Source organism: Talpa occidentalis, unplaced genomic scaffold (assembly GCF_014898055.3).
Source record: "Talpa occidentalis isolate TD23 unplaced genomic scaffold, MPIMG_talOcc4v2.1 talOcc4.6, whole genome shotgun sequence".
NCBI lineage: Eukaryota > Metazoa > Chordata > Mammalia > Eulipotyphla > Talpidae > Talpa > Talpa occidentalis.
Genome location: NW_023604972.1, coordinates 49,031,157 through 49,039,591, shown reverse-complemented (window position 1 = coordinate 49,039,591; position 8,435 = coordinate 49,031,157). Strand labels below are relative to the sequence as shown.

Sequence of the window (8,435 nt, the reverse complement as noted above, 5' to 3'; positions counted from 1 at the left end):
CATCCACCACATTGGCTGTTTCAATGTCTGTTCAGTCAGTAAATTATTCTTTCTGATCTTCCTTTTTGATGATATCCAGATGGTCTAAAAGTCAGTCTTTTCTGTGAGAAGAAATTCTCTGTGAAATTGAAAGTGAGTAGCCATTATGTTCCGATAGTGGGGGAGGAGTTAAATGAAATGACATAGAATTGTCTGTACCTAATTAACAGTAATTGATACTTAAATAATTACAGTGCTTAAGTATTCAATTTAGGGTTGGGCTTAATTATTAATGTTCTTAACCCTTGAAGGAGACTATATCTGTCTGCCTAAATTGTAGGACATTTTGTAGAAGCCAAAATTGCTACTGTTAACTTTCCTTCCTTCCATTCCCCCTCCTCAAATCTTCTTGAATTAAAATCAAAGACTTTCTGTAGTGAAATTACCAAAGGTAGATTCTGAGAGCTTGAAATGTACCATGGCATGAGTTATGATGTTCAGGGTTTATTTTTTTTTAATTAAAAATGGTTGATTAATAATATGCTAATATAATTGTAAGTCACCATCATTTATCAGGCTTTTAAAGAAAATCATAATTTTCTTTTTAAAATGAAAATAGCAATGTTAACATTTATTTACTGTCATTTTGTGCAAAACACTAGTAGATGCTTCCATTGTTATCTCTTTTGGGTTTTCTTTTTTTAATAGAGGCATGTTTTATTTATTTGTTTGTTTGTTTGTTTTGTTTATACAAGCACTGGGTACGGTCAGAAGCACGGGAGGGTGAGAGAATTCACCAGAGTCAGAGCGGGGAGCAGAGCAGGCAGAAGGACCGAAGTACACTGCTGAGGGGAGCAGCGGGCGGCAGGAGAGGTCTGCGCGCCATGAGGGACCCTCCTCTGGTGGCCGGGGAGCAGCTGGGGATCGAACCGGCGCCGCAGATGCTGCGGGCAGCTTCGCAACCCAGCGCTCAACTGCTGCGCCACCGGGGAGGCCCTGGGTGTTTTTTTTTTTTTTAGAACACAGAAAGTAGACATAATTAGCCATATTTTATACATGTAGAAATAAAGCTTTGAAGAATGTAAGTAATTTTCCCAAATTGTAAAGGTTGTTATGTGTTGTGCAAGCAACACACCAGTGATAAAGAAAGGAAATGGGAGTTGTGGAGCAGGCTGTAGAATGCAGGATGCTGCTCAAGAGCAAGATCTTAGCCTTTTTATTGACAGAGAAAAGGGTGGGTCAAACGGAACATTGGATTTAGGGCTTTAGGGAGAGGGAGTTCGCTGATATACTCCTGACTCCCACTCATGGCTGCAATCTCATTCACAAGGTATTCCGCTGATCAGTTCTTTCGGCGCAAAGTCCATCAGTCAGTGGGTCCCCTGGGTGTTCCCAGTCATAGCTCGGGATGTGTACCTATTGCCCAGGGCCATCAAGGTTCCTGCTCTTGTCTAACTTGAACGGAACCCTGTATGCTACATCCACAGTTATGGGTAGTAACACAGGCACTTTCCACTTTTTTTTAATATTGCTATTAGTATTTTTTTAGTTTTATATATATGTATTTTTTTAATATATATTTTATATCACTCTTCTTTGTGTGTGTGTTTTGCAACCATCCCAGGCCAAGTAGATTCACTGTCAGTTCTAGTGATTTGAAGGAGAATTTTGGAGCCCTTGGCATCATTTTCACAGGTTTTAATGGTAAGCAGGGGAAATAAGCCAGCAGGGAGACAGCAACCAGAGCCCCCTGTGAATCTCTACATGCTCTTTTCTCTGGACTTTCTCTGGTGTCTCTTGTGGTCTCTTTCTCTTGCAACTTTCACTGGTCCTCGCGTAGCCATACATGGTCTCTCAGTAATGCTGCCCTTATATTCCTGACCTCTAGGCTCAGGTGTGCACAATTGCACATGCACATGTGTGTGCACACAGACACACACACACCATGATCAGGTGTCCATAGTTAGGCATGCATGCCCCACACCACTGCACCCTCTTCCTTAACAAGATCATGGCCGCAGGAGATAGCCACAGAGGCTGATGGCATAAAATCCTGACCAACTTCATTTATTCTACAGTGTGCTATTTTTAACCCCAGCTTACTGAATGATCTCAGTGTGCCTTGTATCTCCCCATTCCCCCAACTTGTGCAATCAGTTACCATGGTACAAAGGTGTTATATACTGTTGGGGTACAGTCTGTGCTTTGCTAACAAGCTGCCTGGGTTTAAGTCCTATATCCTTGACTGGGTAGCTATATAGCTTCAAGCAGGTAACTTACATCTCAGTGCCTTAATTTCATCATCAAAATTTCAAAATTAAACATGGTAGAGAGGCTAGGATCATCTTCTCCCTTACAAACAACTATTAAAAAAACATCTACTCAAAGGGAAACTCAGAAGTTCCCCAATAGAGTCCCAGGACTTTCCCTCAGAGAGCTCAAACTAAAGTTGGTGGCTGTTGAGGGGAAGGTGTGGGAGGAAGTGAAGGGAAATGTGACTGGGAGAGTAGATGCCCCCACTAGCAGAATGGAAAGGATTGGTTATCCATGGCATGATGGGGCATTCCAGGGCACTGTGGATTTCCCTGGAGGAACTTAGCTCACAAGTGGGCCTAGGTCAGGATAGAGACATTGGGAACTCCACAACTGGCATGGACATGGAAAGCTATCCATGGCTATCACCACCTTCCACCCCTGGAAGAGATTGAAGAGATGCCAGGCTGGGCTCCACTGAGATCATCCCAACAGAAGACTAGTAAGATAATCCATTAGTCTCTCGTGTATCAAGCAGGTACACAGAATTTGTAGTCTCAGTCCCTCAGAAACAGGATGGCAGTGGTGGTGGGGGGTGGTGACACTCCTGGCCTACAGCTATAGCCAGACAGTGGGGCACACATCCTGCTCAGGCTCCTCCTGTCTGCTAAGCCCAGCTGAGTCCCAGGGTGTAAATCATGTGGACCAGAGCTAGCTCCTTTCACTATGACGTTTGAATGCAAACTTCATGGATTACAATCTGTGGCAGAAAGGAACAGGAGGGAGGAGAGAGGGGGAGTTAAAACAGCTGAAGTACAGAACAGAGATTGCTGTGGAGAGAAAGGAGAGGAGGCAGAGGTGACCATCTTCACTTCTCAAACTGAGATGAATTATTTAAGCCCCAGACACTCATCCAGCCTTGACCTCACCCCAAGGTAAACTACAAAGAGAAAACTAAACCTGCAGTGCCTTGACCACAAAAAAAGCAAATAAGGCAACACATTTGCTTAGGAAGCAAGAAACATCTGAGCACAAGATGGGCAAGAAATGTGAGGAGAACAGCAGTGCTGGGACAAAAATAAAGAATATAGAAATAGAGGACCTATCAGACAAAGCATTCAAAACAACGATATTAAAATTGCTAAATGAATACTGGAAGGTCAGTCAAAGGCAGATAGGCAAGTACAAAATATTAGAAGGAGATTCAGGAACAGAGTTCTCCACCAAAGAGATGAAAAATATTAAAAGAACACAAAAAGAGACTGAATGAAATGTAGATAAAAATAGAAAGCACTTTAAATAGAATTAAACTGGCAGAAGAAAGAATTTCAGAAATAGAAGACTCAACTGTATGAATCAACCAGTCGGAAGAAGAGAAATAAGATATAAGAAAGCTGAGGAAACTCTGTAAGAAATATCAAACTCAATTGGAAGAGGAAACGTAAGGATAATGGGTATTCTGGAAGGTGAAGAGAGTGAGAAGAGAGCAGAATCCCTATTCAAAGAAGTAACTGAAACTTTCCCAAACTTAAGAAATGAATTAATTAAGAATGTCCAAGAGGCAGATGTGGCACCCAAATTTCTAATTGTAAAATGACCCATATCAAGACACATTATTATTAAAGTATTAAAAACAAAACCTAAAGATAAATTTTACAGGAAGCAAGGAAAAGGAAAATAATTTACAAAGACACCTAAATTAGGCTTTCCTTGGGTTTCACTTCAGACACTCTCCAGATAAGAGTCTGAAAAGACAGGAACTGCCAGTAAAAAATACTCTAGCCTTCAAAGTTATCCTTCAAGTATGAAGGTGAAATCAAGACTTTCCCAGACAAACAGAAGCTAGTGGAATTTCTCAGGGTCAAATAAACAATTTAACTGTAGCTGAAGGAAATAGAAAAAGAACAAATCTCCCAAAAATCAGTAAAAGGAAAGAAATAATAAAAATTAGAACAGAAATAAATGTTATAGAAAACAAAAAGACAATCCAAAAGATCAGTGAAACCAAGAGGTGTTTCTTTGAGAAAATGAACAAAATGACAAGCCCTTAGTTAGGTTTATGAAGAAAAATGAAATTATCAGATGCTGCAGACATACATAGGATCAGAAGTGCCTACCAGGAACATCTCCTGGCACACAAACTGGACAACCTAGAAAACTGGACAAATGTTTAGATTCACACAGTCTTACTAGACTGAATCAGGATTAAGTAGACAGCTTAAAAAGTCTAATCACAGGGCCTCCCCGGTGGCGCAGCGGTAGAGCGCTGGGTTGCGAAGCTGCCCGCAGCCTCTGCGGCGCCGGTTCGATTCCCGGCTGCTCCCCGGCCACCGGAGGAGGGTCCCACATGGTGCGCAGACCTCTCCTGCCACCCGCTGCTCCCCTCAGCAGTGTACTTCGGTCCTTCTGCCTGTTCTGCTCCCCGCTCTGGCTCTGGTGAATTCTCTCACCCTCCCGCGCTTCTGACTGTACCCAGTGCATGTATAAACAAAAACAAATGAACAAACAAATAAATAAATAAATAAAACATGCCTCTATTAAAAAAAAAAAAAAAAAGTCTAATCACAGTGCTGAAATTGAAAGAATAAAAAGTCTCCCTAAGAAAAAAAAAGCCCATGACCAGATGGCCTTTTTAGTGAATTCCACCAACCTTCAAAGAGGACCAGATACTTATCCTACTCAAACTGTTCAAAAAGGGTGGAAAATTCCCCAACACAGTCTGTGAAGCCAACATTATCCTAATACCAAAACCAAACAAAGCCAATGCAAAAAAAGTATACACTAATATCTCAATGAACATAGATGCAAAGATCCTCAACAAAATCCTGGAAACCAGAATACAGCAATATATTAAGAAAAATCATCCACCACAATCAATTAGACAGTAAAGTGGTAAGATACAAAATCAATATGCAATGCATTTCTATATGCAGGGGATTTATCAGAAAATAATCTCATTTCCAATCACATCAGGAGAATGAAATACCTGTAAGTAACTTTAATAAAGGAAGTGAAGGACCATATATTAAAAAGCATAAGGCTCTGTAAAAAGAAGTAAGACACAAAGAAATGGAAAACTATTCCTTGCATATGTATAGAAAGAATAAACATCATTAAAATGGCTGTATTACCTAAAGAAATTTACAGATCCTATGTGTTATCTATCAAAATACCAATGACTTTTTTCCAAGGAAATTGAATGAACTGTTATACAATTTATATTGAACTAAAAATGACCCCAAATAAGTAAAGCAATCCTGAGAGAAAAGACGAAAAATAGAGGTATCACATTTCCTGACTTCAAATCACATTACACAGCAAAAGGGATCCAAACAATATGTATTGGAACAAAAACAGAAACTCAAATGGAACAGAATAGAAAGGAAAGGCCAGAGATAAACCTACTCAAATATGGACAGTTTATCTTTTGACAAAGGACCCGTGGCCATACAATGGATAAAGACAGCCTCACTAACAAATGATGTAGGAAGCATGGATAACCACATCAGAAATAAAACAAAACAAAGCTAGATTCATACTGAACTCCATATACGAAAATTAATTCAAAACTGATTAAAGATCTGGATATAAGAACCAAAAATATGAAATACCTGAAAGAAAACATAAGGGACACACTACAGTATATTTACTGCAAATACGTATTTGGGGACTCAACTTCACTGGCACAGAAACCAAAGCAAAAGGAAAAAGTGGGACTACATCAAATTAGCTTCTGTACCTCAAAAGAAATCATCACCGAAACAAAAAGGCAACCTATAGAATGGGAAAAAATACTTGAACATCACACATAAGACAAGGGACTAATTTCCAAAATGTACAAAGTACTTATACAATCCAATAACAAAACAAACAAACAAACAAAAACACCAGAAATTCCAATGAAAAAATTGGGAAAAAACCTAAATAAACACTTTTCTAAAGGAGGCATTCACATGGCAAACATTATTTATAAGTGAAATACAAATCAAAACCACAATGAGATACCAGCTCACCCCTATAACAATGGCCCATATCAAAAAGAAGCAAATGTTGGTGAGGATGTGAAAAAGGAATTCTCACCCACTGTTGATGGGAATGCAAGTTGATGCAGCTTCTATGAAAAACACTATGCAAATTTCTTAGGAAAATAAATATGGGAGTTCTGTATTATCCAGCAATACCTCTATTGAGTATTTATCCTAAAAATATGAAAACTCTAATATGAAAAGCTTTATGCATGCCCGTGTTCATAGCAGCTCTCCACAATTGCCAAGTCATAGAACCAACCTAAGTTCCCTTCAACACATGGATGGATAAAGAAATTGTGTAATACATACTAAATGGAGTACTCTATAGCATTAAAAAGATGAAATGGTGTCTTTTGGGAAAAAATGGATAGACCTCAAGGTGATTATGTTAAAATGAAGTAAGTCAAAATGAAAGATAGATAGACATCAGATGGTTTCACTAATTGGTGGGATGTAAACAACCAAAAAACACACAAGCAAAGAGCATCAGGAATAAATCTTGGAATTAGTGAAAGAATTTAATGGTTACCAAAGGGAACGGGAGGAAGGAGGAGAGAGGCAGGTGAGCTATTGCCATGGGTGGCTTCATGGAGGGCAGTGGTACATGTGCACATATGGAAGAGCAAAAATGTAATCCTCCCAGAAATTACAAAACTAGCATTACCCACCTAAAAGCATTATTCTGAAGATTCATTAATGATTCTATAATGCCTGGTATATAGTAAGGGCTCAATAAATAATAGCAAAAACAACAGACAAAGAACAAGTAAACCAAAACTCTTGGGAATTAGTCTGGCTGGAGATATGACACACCTAACTCCATCACTACCCCCTCTTTGATTTCATTATATGAGTTTAGGCAAGTTACTCAGGTTCTTGGCATCTTATTTTCCTTACCGATGTAATGTTTTCCACACATATTTGTTATCAATATAAATAAGTTATGATATGTAAAGTGCTTCATATGGTAATTGACTCATTGTAATTACACCTCAAATGTTTTATCTACCTACGCCTACTCCCTTTACAAATCTATTCCACACAGTGCTACCTCTGTGCTTTGTATGTAATAATAGTTACGTATCTATTGCAGTTCTATATCCTTCTTTGTCTCACTGCTTCCTACCTAAATTGCCAGTTGCTCTATGAGGAAGAGCAGAAATCAATGCACTCTAAATGGAGAGCAGGAATCTTATGGTTGGAACTCAGGTTAACTGTACCTGTTGACCATTCCTCTGGCCAAGATTGCCTTCTTACTGGCTTCTTTACTAAGTCAGCTTATCAGGAAGGACATTAGTGATAGGACATTTTATGATAGCATGTCACCAATGGGAGAGTTTACTTCTAATACATTGTTTTAATTTTTATTGAAATAACGTTAGATTACAACATATAAATTTCTGTTGTACGTCATTGGGATCAACAAGTGTATATACGTTAAGTTCATCACTAAGAGTTCAATTCTGCATTTTACCATACCATTTTTGCTTTTTTTCTTATTTACTCACCTTCTTCCCCCTTTCCTTTCTGATTACCACTAATTGGCTTTATAGTACTAAACTTTATTTCATTCATGTGTTTATCTGTTTTTTCTATATACCACATATGAGTGAAATCATATGGTATTTTTCCTTGGCATTTTCCACTAAGCATGATTCCCCCTAGGTGCATCCATATTGCTGCAAACAACTTTAATCTTTATTTTAAATAACCGAAGAGTGTTTCATCCTTCATCCATTCATCAGTTGATGAACACCTAGGTTTTCTTCAACTCATGGTTGTTGTAAATAGTGCTACGATAATCATAGGTTTAAAGACAAGCTACATTTTAAGAAGCTTGCTGTTTGCTGTCTCTACCTTACCTGAGAGCTCCAATAACCAATCTTAGTCTCTTTCTTTGTATGATTCTCATATTGTAAGCTCATGATGTAAAACCTTGTTAGACTTTATCAGAAAGATTGGAATGAAGTGATAATATATGGCAGACATATCTTCATTTTAACATTCTAATGTTTAAGGCTATTTATAGTTCCTTTCACTAAACTCAGTTCCTATGTCATTTCCTTTCTCAGTCTTGTAACCTAGATCATGTTTCTTTTTTCCTTTATTTTTAATACTTTTTCAATTAATGCAGCATTTTGGAGAAATTCCTTTAAAATGTGAGAATTTACAAAT

General features: G+C 38.4%; 1 protein-coding gene and 1 long non-coding RNA gene across 11 annotated transcripts in view; one reads left to right on the top strand and one right to left on the bottom strand.

Annotated features, from left to right (window-relative positions):
- Window positions 1-8,435, top strand: part of RASGEF1B (RasGEF domain family member 1B) — a 559,061-nt gene that overhangs the window by 336,301 nt on the left and 214,325 nt on the right. The gene's annotated exons all lie outside the window — the stretch shown is intronic.
- LOC119260653 (uncharacterized) overlaps window positions 83-8,435 on the bottom strand; it is a 63,636-nt gene continuing 55,283 nt past the window's right edge. Inside the window, exon 3 of the long non-coding RNA XR_008549362.1 lies at window positions 83-118. This is a non-coding gene — a long non-coding RNA (uncharacterized LOC119260653). The remainder of the gene's footprint in view (window positions 119-8,435) is intronic.